Genomic DNA, 13,715 nt, shown 5'->3' with positions numbered 1-13,715 from the left:
TCATGGTAAATTCAAAGGCTTTGTGGCTGTAGCCAGCTGCCGGATCCCTTTTCTTGAATGACGTCCCCAGCTTTGGCGGGCTGCCGGCATGCAGCGTATATAAACTTTAGGACATTAGGTCAAACCACTCAAGACTCGCATATTGGCCTAATTAGAATGATGAATTTTTACAGCGAAGCTGTATGTGGCTAGGTTCTGGAAAAAATTGTGTGCGTCTAGCGAGCTTTGTAGACGGAGAATTTCTCCCTACACATGGGCCGATCCCGGAGATAGTGCAAGACCGGGCCGACCCGCGGCGGAGGTGAAGCAGGCATTAAGCACTCCGCCAACTTGCAAAATTAAGTTTAATATCTTAGGTCCAAATGCAACCCGTATAAGATATTAAGCTGATAAGAACGGAACGGAACTTTGACCCGCGTCAACCATGTCCACGTTCACACCGCCCTCTCTTTGTCGACGTTCCAAGCGCTTGCGTATTTCCTTTCCTTTCCTTCCGCTCTCCCTTGGTGGCACTCCCGCAAGCGTCTTGCCCGACAGGACCGCGACGCGGAAAGAAATGCGAACCGTCCAGGGGGCCCCGATCCCACAAACTTGGAACGTTTCACCGGAACAACGGTTAGGTTTCAGAGGGAGTTTGTGCGGAACCAGTTTTGCGTGGCCTGTGTCGTTTGTGACCGCTTGTGGTTTTCGAGTGACCTCACAACCGTTACTCCACTGTGGGAGGTCGACGAACACAATATCGCCTTGGCTACGGCGAAGCCGTGTGTGCCCTATGAGTAGAGTGAGGTGCGTGTCTGTTCTACGTGCAGGCATTCGTTAGTAAAAGTTGTCGTGCAGCGTTTTGAAACACTACATGGGTGTGTATGCTCCCCGGTGCCTCATCATCTTCCGAGGCTCATCATCGTAGAAGAGCGACTAGTCGCGCCTCGCCTTCCATTTATGTGCATACGGTGTTCGACGCACGGCAATGGACAGTTCGCCATTAAGGGGCCTACATACACAGCTTCGCTGATCATCCACCTTCACAGAGTGGAATTGCACTGAATTTTCTTCTCGCTTTTTTTTTTTTGAGGGGGGGGGGGGGGGGCTTAAGGTCCTCAATTTAGATAGTGTAGCCAAATAGCCTATCCACCGTAATGTTACTGGGTTTCTGAGCACGATGTCGAGTTGGAAAAATAAATACCGGTTTGATTCGGCTTCAACGCGCTCCGATTTCGTTCCGGTTCATTCCGGTTCCTATAAATAACAAAAATTATAATGGTTTGCGAACCGGCTCGCAACACTGAATCTGTTCGCAAACGTGTTTGGCCCTGTCGATTTTATACTGCCCAATGGTGATATGCAGCGTAGTACTATCGCTTTGTTCGCACGGCGCTTGCGCAAGTTTCCGGAGGAGGCAAACGTATACAAATGAATTACACTGATACGGGGGAATATTGATGTACATCATAAAGACAGAGATAACTGGTAGGAATCCGTTCATCATCGTAAGGTCTGCGTAGGTTTCGCACTCGTTATTTGACAACAGCAGAGTCACCTAATTTTCGTTTTGCTTGCGGTTTTTACTACAGGCCTAGCGGTGAGCCAACTGTGGCATGTGATGTATGGTGACGAAGGGCAGTGCGACATCACATTGTATCACATGAATTAAAATTGAAACTTGTAATCTCTAGCAAAGCAAGAAGCCAGCATTGGACATTTCGCTCAGTGTCGTGGTTCTTTAGAAGAAGGTGATGACATTGATGCTTATGAACGATGAACAAGTAAGGTTTGTGCTGAATCATAAGTCGATCTATCTTGCACCTTGCGCGTGGTCGTGAGCTGGCTAACGGCAGACAAAGAAGTCGAAAGCACTGGTCGGCAAAATAAACGCACTTCACTCAGACTCACTCACAAGGTTAAACATATATATATATATATATATATATATATATATATATATATATATATATATATATATATATATATATATATGTACGGTGACAGTCGTTATTTGTTGCGGTTAACGTTTGGTTCGGGTTCAGGTACGCCCCGAAAAATCTCGGCTCAGCTTCAGTTCCACACATAATTTCGGTGCGGTACGGTTTTCGGTTCCGGTTCAGTTCGACACGCCGTTTTTAAGTAGCACTGTGGGAAAAATGTAATAAAAAATATGAAAAAATAAAGCCGGCTGATGTATGTCGGTGAAGTCTGAAATTACGACTAACAAGTTTAACCAAAATGAAACATAAACGCGGGGATAGGAGGTAATCTTTATGTTTTGAACATTTCAACCATTGACAAAGGAGCAATGCGGTTCTTCTTTGTTAGATTATAATTTGCAAGAAGCATCTATGATTTAATGCCGCATCTACGGCACAGCCTGATAGGTCATTATGTTATTTTGCTTCTCATTACGCTTCTAAAATAACGTCACCCATAAGCTCCGAGAGGATTTGGGTTCCCACATTTAACGAACAAAGTGTTGGTTTGCCGATGTATTTAAGATATGAGATCTCTGTATGACTGTAGTTCGGTGTAAATAGCCTCTTTGTACTTTATGGCACTTTGTTGGCGTTGGAAGTCTTCTGCAAAAAAACCGTAATAAAAGAGCGAATGTATGGCCGTGTGTTGCACTTGTTCAAATTCTTGCGTTCCTCGCTTCAGTCAAGTCAGCTTTAGTGGCATATTTGAACGGGCTGCGCTTGCTTTTAGATTCTGAGCAAACTGGTAAGCAAGAGAGAGAGAGAAATTTAATGAATCTTCTTGGCATGCCTTGTCTGCTACTTATGTCAGTGTGAGAGCTACCTCACTCGTGAGCGAATGTATAATAGCATGAAGAAAAACGTATCAGGAAGAAAATATGAAGAAGAATGAAAGGAAACCGTCGTCAAGGTATAAGATAGGATATTGGCGGGGTATGCAAAAGACTGAGCATAGAAAATGTACGAAGTACGGAGAGGGCGAGCAATGCGCATCTTTTTCGGCTCTCTGGAACAAAAGCTTGCCAATCTGCGTGCGTACTGCGTTATCTTGCCTAATTTACTATATGTCGTCGAACTTTACCGCTTCTCACTCGTTACCTCGTCAGCTATCACCTATTTTTTTTTTACCTTCCCCGGGTCTTGTTCTCGAAAAATCGCGCTTACAATTGGCGAGCGATGCTCGTCGTTGTCGTTTGATGACGACCGTCAGAGTAGAGGGAACCATGAACGCAATAAACGTCAGAATGGCCGAACAGAATGGAACAAAGTTGAACTCCTGGAGCGCGGTGGAAACTGGAGGTTCCGCGAAAATGCCACAGAAGGAAAAGAACAACGCTGAGCAAAATGCAAGGGCCCCGCGGAGGGATATACCAGCCCCCGGCCGAAGCAGAAGCATTCCCGTTAGCATTATACAACTTGCCTCGGTAGGTCCCATTGCCTCCGAATGAAAACGGACAGCCGGAAAATAGGAGCCCGCCGGCAGGCGCACCGAAATTAAAGTTCGCTTCTGGAGCTCCCCGGTATCTATTGTTTCACTTCATCGGGGGCTGATGACGAAGCCGTCTGGTCGCAGCTCGTGCACGTTTTACCAGCCTCTAAGAAACTACGGAAAGTTATTGCGCAGCGAAAGAAAGAAGAAAATACAGAAAAGCAGCAACAGAAGAAAGAAAGTATATGTTAAAGTTCAACCACCGCCCCTAGCTTTCAGCTCCATAACTCGCCTTTCTTTGACGAGCTTACGAAAGCAGTCGCGCAAAAATAAATAAACAAGTGAACCTGAATTAGGGAAGTGCATACTAAACTACAAGGGGAAAGTGATTGAGATGTACTTTTCCTACTGAGGAACTCGTTTCGTGCCCGCCCTTTTACGAGCCCTGGCATTTTTATTTAATCTATTCGCCTGTTCATCCTCGTTTGATTCCTAATCCGCGTTATATGACTGTAGAAGGCTTCGCGCTAAATTGGAAACAGCGCTAAATCAAAACTTATACAAAGATTTGCTCCGGGCGTGCTTGCGAGTTGAGTTGCACGGGAAGGCACAACTTGGTGCTTACAACGATGGGAGCGACGCAGTGGTATGTAAAAGCGTCTTTGTTGGCGTTTGCAAAAGTTACGATTGCGATAGCATTAACGTCAGGAATTGGATAGCGCGCGCGTGGGTGCTTGCTTCTACAGCCTTGCTTGCTGCAGTTTCAGTTAGAGGCTGCCACGGCGCTCAGAGCGAATTACCAATTTCCCTTCGCGTTTCTTTTTTTTTTCTCTTCTTTTGTTCCGGTAGAGCGAGAAAACAAATTTCTCGGTGGTTGTTACTGCACGTGCTTCGGAGTACTCTATTATAGAAGAGCGCTAAGTGCGAACACCACGTGTCTCTTCTGACGCGTGGCCTAGAAGAAACTGCGGATATTTCTAATGAGGAACCGTTCCCAGGGCCTGTACTTGCTGTTTTGCGCTAAAATTGGGCGAGCGGAGTTTCAAAACAGGCTCCTCATTCGAATACCAGGGCTGTCGCTACGCCGTGCTCTCTTGGACTTAACGTCAAAGTTCTTGCGCGGTTTATATCGCGCGCAAACGTGACAGGTGAGACTAGAAGTAACCTTCTTTCTTTGTTTTTTTTACATATGTCATTTTGAATGGAACGCCAAGTTTGCGCAGCCCTCAGTTCTCCCCCGGCGCACCGAATGAAACCACGTATAGGCAGGAGATGAGCGATTCGTTGGGAGTGCAGGACCCTCAACATCTAACTCGAGTTGTTTCAAATGCGCACGCTTTGGTTGAATAACTATCAGCAGATACGGGTTGGGGTAGGGCACGTGTAAACGTTGTGTAAACCTAAAGTATGAGGCGCAACGTCATTTTGGCGCCAACCCTGCAACGAGTACACAATTGTAAGTTTTGAATTGTATAGACGTTGTGCTTGGTGAAAAAGAAGGAATAAGCAAACTTATTGGTCATAATATGTTGGACAATATTTGTTTTGTCATTTGTATAAGAAAGAAGTACATCGAATAGTGTTTGCAGACGTATAAAACTAAAATTGACTAGCCCGAAGCAAATGATTCCATGCTTTAGCTATCTTCATGATATGGTCCGTCAGGTCTCGTGCCTAGTGTTAACAATATTCTAGAATCCTCGAAAATGCCACTTGTGACTCCATACCGCGTGCGAATACAAAAAAAAAGAAAAATGTAATGGAAAAGGTTACTGCCACTGTTGAACATCTTAAGACCAATTCACAAAGCTTTTCGTTTCTAACTCGTCGGACCTCTCCGATCCGTGCCCGTTCCTCTCGATTCCAATTGTATCCTCATAGTACACGCCATGAACCTATCCACCACTCTATGTACAATATTATTTCTGACTTCATCGAGGAGCAAGCAAGGTTTGGCCTGCCCTGGTGTGTTACTCCGCCGGTGCCCCGGGTCATATACCGCTGTTTTGTAACCGCCGTGGAACCCCCGTTATGTGCGACCATAAGAGTTTAGACGACGCTCAGAACGGCTCCTGAAGGTCAGTACGCTTACTGTCCAGCGAACATAGTTAGCCGAGAAGCTCTAGGAAACATTCCACGCATCTGACAGGCCTCCGCCACACTGTTACGTTCACTAAAGGAGTAAACTCACAAAGGGTAACAGGTGAGCTAGGGACATGAGCGCACGGATTGTATTTGTTGTTGTTGCTGCTACTGCTGTTGCTGCTGCACTTCTTTGCTGCCATTTCTCTTATTCTACGAATTGCTCATATCAACTATGGGAAATTGGCCAAGTATTGGGTGAGTTAGAAAATAATCGATCTAGTCTAATTATCTAGATCTAGACAATTATACCGGGCGCTCACACCACGACGTGCCTCATAATCATGCCGCGGTTCTGGCACCTAAAGCCCCATAATTTATTTCGTTTAACTTTTCGTACGGCCGATATAACCGCCAGAAATTCAGATGAAGTAACACTGAATGCCATTCCGCACTGCGAAGGTGGATGACCCTGCGGAGCTGCGACCATCGCGATAAGATATGTTCGCAGTCACCGATAGGTCGTTTTCAAACCGCAATAGGGCACACACGACAACAGCCAAACGTTTTGTCCACGAAGCCTCGGCGGGATCGCGCATCCGCTCTGTATATAAATATCAGCCTTCCAAGCGTGTTACCTCCGTGGTTGTGACGCATTACTCGCTTCGCGATGTGGAGGGCTTTCCGTTGGAGTCCGCCGTTTACGGGCAGCCTCCTCGGCACGCTCCTCGCTGGTTCGTGGCGCCCGCCGCTATCGCTCACGTCTGCGGTCCCGAAGTTGGACCTCGTGAGCAACTTGTTCTTCGCTATGACGTTAGGCTGCTGAGCACGAGGTCGCGGGATCGAATCCCGGCCACGGCGGCCGCATTTCGATGGCGGCGAAATGCGAAAACACCCGTGTACTTAGATTTAGGTGCACGTTAAAGAACCCCAGGTGGTCGAAATTTCCGGAGTCCCCCACTACGGCGTGCCTCATAATCAGAAAGTGGTTTTGGCACGTAAAACACCATTATTTAATTTTCTTTAACTTGTTCTTCGGTACTACTGAATAAACGCGGCCTTCCCATACCAGATCATGCAACCTACTAACTGCCTATGCGGTTCCTTGCGCAGGCGTGGAAATGCAGCAGACGGCTTGTTAGGGACCACCTGTCACACCAAATGATCGATGCGCGCTGCGGCTATTAGCGCTCACTCGGCAACGCCGAACAAAGCAGCTGGCTAATCAGGAGCTGGGGTAGCTGTCGAAACCGTATTACATTCACGCTTCGCGACATCTCGAACGTTACCAATCACAATCAAATCGTCCTGGAACCACAGTCTGTCGCACACAGCACAACTGAATTCGAAATGTCTGTCCAGGAAGTTCCTTTGAAATTTCGCACACGCACCTTTGGGCTCGTCCAATTTACTGACGTGGTACCTGCGTCGCCTCGCCGAATTCTCCGCTTCGAGGCATTCTTCTTCCTGTCGAGCCCGCCGGTCACGGGCAGCCTCTCTGGCAGGATCTGCGCTTCTACTCGCGGTCCGTTTCCTAGCTTGCCTCTTGCTATGCCAATTGTCAGCCCATGCCTTACTGGTTTGCTCTCCTCATAGAGGGTAGCGTTATGTAGTATTGGGTGGTTTCTTAGCTTTTTCCTTGCTACGCCAGGTGTCAGCACATGCCTTACCGGTTTGTTTTGCCGCCTCGTAGAGGGCACGGTAGTTCTGAGGCACGGACATTGAAAAATCTGTGGGAGGCTAGACATATACAGCTCCGCTGTAATACTGGTGTGTAGTCAGGAAATATTACGGAGAAGGCCAGTTAAAAGTGGAAGGGAAAATACAAATTACAGAGGTCGGTGAACGATCTCCGCCTTTCGCCACTCCACCTTCTTCCTCCATTACGCACGCAATGTCATAATATGCAACATTAAATATATAGAGTAGGCGGTCATGTGTACATCAACAGCGTGAAAAGTAGTCAATGCATTACGTTAGGTCTCTCCCCTCTTCAAGTCGCGGTAAAAGAGTGCATAACAATATAGCTGCTTTTATACAAATTCTAATGATAGCTAAGTGAACACAAGCATAGCTCACGCCTAGTCATCTCGCACCACATTTTATTCTATCTGTTCACACTATTAAAATTTGAAATTTTGGCCCACTGTAACGAGGTTTCCCTTATGTAATTTCAATTTCTCGCTGACCGGTGCTAAGAATGTTTTTAGCAGACTGCTCGTCCGATCTAAACAAAGGAATACAGCAATACTTGTTGCGCCATAATACATTCCGTATAAAGCAATCCAGTCTGCGATTCCAAAATTTTAAATACCCCTGTCCTGTGCACAAATGTGAGATTACAAAATTTTACGCGCTATATCTGCGGTTGTGCACAAATACATTACGCCGTTTTCCTTTGAGAGCAAAGTGCAATTGCGCGTAAGGTTTCATAAGCGCAGAATTTTTTTTTTCTGGACTTCCGAAGCAAAAACTTCATCCTATCTTTTTTAAACCGCACAGTCATTTTTCGCGCCGTGGGTGCTATTAGTTTGAACACTTTGCTGCTCGTCGAAATGCCAGTCAACACCGTAACGCCTTTCTAAGTTAGAAATCTTTTTTTTTGTAGAACCCACCTTCATGGCCGGCGATCGCCATCCACTTGGTCTGTTTGCGCGGCGAATCAGCCGTTGATAGTTCTGCGTTTCCTCCTCACGCTTTTTCTTCTTTCTTTTCCTTTTTTTTCTTTCACTCGCGTGCTTCCACCCGAATCGTCACTCTAGCAGCGGCATAGAGCGGAGATAGCCCGAAAAAGCGACGAAACAGAAAACGAACACAATGTACGCCGCCTCCTGCCGAAGCCAGCGGGGCGCGTAATAGCGAAGCGAGGCGGCGCATTCAGTTTCTGACCGGCCAAAGAAATGTGCGGAAGCAACAGAAAGCAGATAAGGAAAAAAAATAAAGAGGACACAGTTAGCTTCTCCCGCATCACTCCCAGAATCTCGAACCATGGCTGCGACGTGGTTTGTTTGTTGTTTGTTACCGTTCTCGGGCGTTCGCTTTAGCGCGTCGGCCAGTAGTTCTCGGCGGCTTTCGCATCAGGGGCGCTGGAGAGCCTCCGACTCCGAGAGTGTGCTCAAGCGAACGGACACTCTTCGGAGAGGGGAGGGAAGGAGAGAGAGGGGGGGGAGGCGGGCTCAACTGCGACAACGTCGACGACGACGACCAGCGCCTGCGGTGGAGTTGGCCGCGTGGGATGCAGAGGGCGCCCCCCGCGGCCACCGGCAGCCACTTCCAACTTTTGCGCTACCGACGAGCCGGCCAGCACAAAAGACTGGCGGACCGCGTTGCAGTGCAGCGAGTGCCCGCGTATCCACCAACTGACGGCATTTCGCACACTGGAGCGCTCGTTAAGGAGCGAGAATCAAGGCGACGTGCCGCGGGAGCTCTCGGACAGAACTCCCGCAGCCTAATTAACTTCCCGCTCGGGGGATTTTAAGGCTTCACGCGCTGCATGGCGCGAGCCGGGCTTCCTTCTCGTCCCGCTTCCGCTTCGCACTATGCGTGGAGACTTTCCTCATTTCCATCCTATCACCCGCCACTCCCCGTGCCACCCACTTTTCCGTTCTCTGCCTCGACCTCCCTTTTCACGTTCACGTTCTGAGGCGCGCAAATTTTCAGCTTTGTTGCCTGGCCGTGATAGGAAAGTTGCGCTCCCGCTCGCGGAGAGGACGCGTCCGTCTCTGCTATCGTGTAGCGTTGCCGGCCGCCCGTCTTCTGCCGCCCACTGCGTGCACGTGCGCGAGTGTGTGTACGTGCGAGCTAGTCCGTTCGGGCAGGCAGGCAGGCAGGCAAACAGGCCGCGGCGGTAGTGCATTTGTCACCCAGACAAAGTGCGCGCGCCAGAATGGCAACCGGCGGGTGAATCTCTCTCGCGAGGATCATACATAACTTACGGCACGCCGCAGGTGCGCCGACGTGGCAGAGAAACGACAAAAAAGAAGCAAAAACGGGGAGAGAAGAAACCGCGGGCTGGTATAGGGGGGGGGCGCGAAACCCGGACAGGTGTTACGAGCATCGCCGCGTGTATGTGCGGTGTTTCGCTGGGCGCCCTCCTTCAGTATTTCATAGCCCTTCTTACCCTCCCTCGATGTTACTACCGCTTGCTCCCCCGCCTTATGTGTTGTTTCGAGGCTATCGCGACGAGTGGGTGCCACGAGGAGTGGTTGAGGCGGGAGGAAACGGTTACGTTTCCTCCCGGCGTGGAGTGGAAGGATTAGATTTAGAGGGCAGGAGACAAAGGTGGGCGAAGATGGACGTGTGATTAGTGAGCAGCGGAAGGAAAGGGAGGGAAACTAGGAAGTCCTCCGCAAGGCAATCTGACACCCCCAATGTGCCCGGCCGTGTTGTGCAATCCAAAAGGTTACACGCGGTTTTATGAGAACGAGGAAAGCTTGATGGTGAACAAGTGTGCCTAGCAATTCACCGTGCACCGCAAAGTAAAAATCTGGTGGGTTGCGTTCGATAAGGGCGGCTCACCGAACAGAGTAATACTATTTGATCCTCACCACCCTCGTAGATACGTAATTATGCCGTTGTTCTCTCCGTCAATGCACCTACTTAAGCATCGATAATGTCTAGTGATTTCTTACGAATATTGATAAAACACGTTCTCAATATGTACACCTCTACAAAACATAATGAATCTTGAACCTTTTATGAGCTACTGCATTCTTTTTATCTGGTTTCCGCCCTAAACACGTTGGAAATAACAAGCTCTGTGTTCACAATGAGGAGCCGGGACAAAAAGCTTCCATGAGCTTGACAGTTGACCCGACCCTTTAACCTCCTAAAGTACGTAAGCCAATGAATCGAGACGTCATTGATGTAACGTATTTTTTTCTTTACTTGGGCCTTCGAAGTAATAATGAAACGCTTTTCAAAAATATATTTCCAATAGTTTACGTGATATTCTGTTGGACATATGTGTCCCTATGTACCTTAAACGAGTTAAACATTTATGTAGGCTGCTTAGCTCATTCCACCGTAAAACTCCATGAAGTAATTTATTGGGGTAGGGATGCAGAAGGGAAGATTTCAAATATTGCACCAGGTAAATACACGGTTTTTGAGCTTTTAGTTGCAACAATCCGTGCACCTCTTTCGAGCGGAAGCATTTGTAATTTGGTGCGGGTGATATCCTTGTCTCGCGCACTTTCTCATACGTCCGCATATCGAGTGAAGACTTGTGTTCCGCTCTCAGTTCAAAACTTTTCTATAAGAACCTGTGCGACTGCTTCGCAAAACTGCAGTGATCTCATTGGGCTCGTAAGTTTGTAATCTAACGTACATGGTGTACACAATGTTTATACTCCGTTGTCGAGGAATTCAAAGAACGCTCAAAAATAGTATTATATTTTTAACTTTAGGTACCCTCCATAAGGTGCCTTTGAGCTGACAGTATACGTAATATTTCTTCAGAAGGCTGACAACTAGAAAGACCTTCATTTATTCTGCGGACGTTATGAAGATGTTCCCGTTTTGCTGAGCGTAGTGAATTGCTTCTTTTACAAGCATGTTTACAAAGCTCTCCAACATCATGAAAACAGAAAATGCTTTTAGTGTTAAAAGATGTGCCTGTTGTTTGCACTAAGGAACACGCTTAATTTCCCTGTGTTGCACGCGGAAATGAGCTGTGGTCGATGATCCGTTCGATGATCCTTTGACTACACACGCAGTTTTTGTGAGTAGTAATTCCGATTTTCTTGTCTGACACACCTAATCTCTTTCACTTTTTCGGTGGCTTTAAATACTCTCGATTCTCTAGGTGTTCTGCGTCAATTTCTGCACAAATTTTGTGAAAATCTTTTTTTTCAAGCTGCAAAGCAGACTCATCGTCACTGGCGTCAAACAAAACCTTACAGAATCTTTTCTTTCAGTACAAATAAGTTGCATTGTATTTCTGCCATAATTTCGAAAAATAAAATATTTTATTTAGAATAAACCAAGCCACACGTAAAGACACCAAGTATGAAAATTTATTGTACTCAAGCGCCTATTAGAACATAAGCGTGCCACCCACACGCGAATCCAGCCGCTTAGAATCCAGCATACCGTTGCGGTACACTGGGGCACATATTTCGCAATGCCTCTTTCCCGGCCAAAAAAATGAAAAAGAAAAGAAAGAAGGTATGCGGGACTCTGCTATTTCAAACACCAGAGACCACTGGAGCTGGGGGAAGGCCAGTAATGTAGTACCAAACCAGACAAAAGACACTCTAGCGCCGGCAAAGTCGCCTTTGGCGGACGCCGTAGGGACGCCTAAATAACGCTATTATCGGAATTAATTAAAGTTAGTAACAACACATGCCATAAAATTCGTCTTTTTTCATTTTTGAATGCTATACCTTCGAGTCTGGCACGAGATCCGTCTTCTTATATATATATATATATATATATATATATATATATATATATAAACGAGAAGAAAGGGGGTTAACCGAGGGACCCGATAATTATTAGTCATATAATGAGAAGCCAACAAACACTGACACCAAGTACAACATAGTGGAAATCGCATGTGCTTAATAAATGAAATAAAGTAATGATAAATTAATGGAAATTAAAGTGGATGAAAAAACAACTTGCCGCAGGTGGGAACCGAACCCACAACCTTCGCATGTCGCGTGCGATGCTCTACCAATTGAGCTACCGCGGCGGCGTTTCCCCATCCACTTTCTTGGGTATTTATGTGTACTGGTAGAACCCTGGGAGTGTTAGCCAGCGCCCCCACTCACAGACCTTGGCGGCGGACGTGGAACGTCTTTTTGGCCGCAGGCGTCACGAGAACGTGATCTTTTCGGGTGAAGGCAACTGGTCAATAAACCCACACATATGCTACCTGAAGGCATCAATGTTGCCGGATTCGAGACCCACGTTATGTAATAAACGAGAAGAAAGGGGGTTAACCGAGGGACCCGATAATTATTAGTCATATAATGAGAAGCCAACAAACACTGACACCAAGTACAACATAGTGGAAATCGCATGTGCTTAATAAATGAAATAAAGTAATGATAAATTAATGGAAATTAAAGTGGATGAAAAAACAACTTGCCGCAGGTGGGAACCGAACCCACAACCTTCGCATGTCGCGTGCGATGCTCTACCAATTGAGCTACCGCGGCGGCGTTTCCCCATCCACTTTCTTGGGTATTTATGTGTACTGGTAGAACCCTGGGAGTGTTAGCCAGCGCCCCCACTCACAGACCTTGGCGGCGGACGTGGAACGTCTTTTTTGCCGCAGGCGTCACGAGAACGTGATCTTTTCGGGTGAAGGCAACTGGTCAATAAACCCACACATATGCTACCTGAAGGCATCAATGTTGCCGGATTCGAGACCCTCGTTATGTAATAAACGAGAAGAAAGGGGGTTAACCGAGGGACCCGATAATTATTAGTCATATAATGAGAAGCCAACAAACACTGACACCAAGTACAACATAGTGGAAATCGCATGTGCTTAATAAATGAAATAAAGTAATGATAAATTAATGGAAATTAAAGTGGATGAAAAAACAACTTGCCGCAGGTGGGAACCGAACCCACAACCTTCGCATGTCGCGTGCGATGCTCTACCAATTGAGCTACCGCGGCGGCGTTTCCCCATCCACTTTCTTGGGTATTTATGTGTACTGGTAGAACCCTGGGAGTGTTAGCCAGCGCCCCCACTCACAGACCTTGGCGGCGGACGTGGAACGTCTTTTTTGCCGCAGGCGTCACGAGAACGTGATCTTTTCGGGTGAAGGCAACTGGTCAATAAACCCACACATATGCTACCTGAAGGCTTCAATGTTGCCGGATTCGAGACCCTCGTTATGTAATAAACGAGAAGAAAGGGGGTTAACCGAGGGACCCGATAATTATTAGTCATATAATGAGAAGCCAACAAACACTGACACCAAGTACAACATAGTGGAAATCGCATGTGCTTAATAAATGAAATAAAGTAATGATAAATTAATGGAAATTAAAGTGGATGAAAAAACAACTTGCCGCAGGTGGGAACCGAACCCACAACCTTCGCATGTCGCGTGCGATGCTCTACCAATTGAGCTACCGCGGCGGCGTTTCCCCATCCACTTTCTTGGGTATTTATGTGTACTGGTAGAACCCTGGGAGTGTTAGCCAGCGCCCCCACTCACAGACCTTGGCGGCGGACGTGGAACGTCTTTTTTGCCGCAGGCGTCACGAGAACGTGA

At 47.1% G+C, this 13,715-nt stretch overlaps 1 protein-coding gene and 1 pseudogene across 1 annotated transcript in view; one reads left to right on the top strand and one right to left on the bottom strand.

Annotated features, from left to right (window-relative positions):
* The window catches only part of LOC135919173 (cell adhesion molecule Dscam1-like), a 556,253-nt gene that overhangs the window by 342,254 nt on the left and 200,284 nt on the right, over positions 1-13,715 (top strand). The window lies entirely within an intron of this gene.
* On the bottom strand, positions 248-426 carry LOC135919184 (U2 spliceosomal RNA; annotated as a pseudogene).

This window comes from Dermacentor albipictus, chromosome 3, assembly GCF_038994185.2.
Source record: "Dermacentor albipictus isolate Rhodes 1998 colony chromosome 3, USDA_Dalb.pri_finalv2, whole genome shotgun sequence".
NCBI lineage: Eukaryota > Metazoa > Arthropoda > Arachnida > Ixodida > Ixodidae > Dermacentor > Dermacentor albipictus.
The sequence above is the reverse complement of the archived record's forward strand: the minus strand, read 5'-3'. Positions and strand labels throughout refer to the sequence as shown.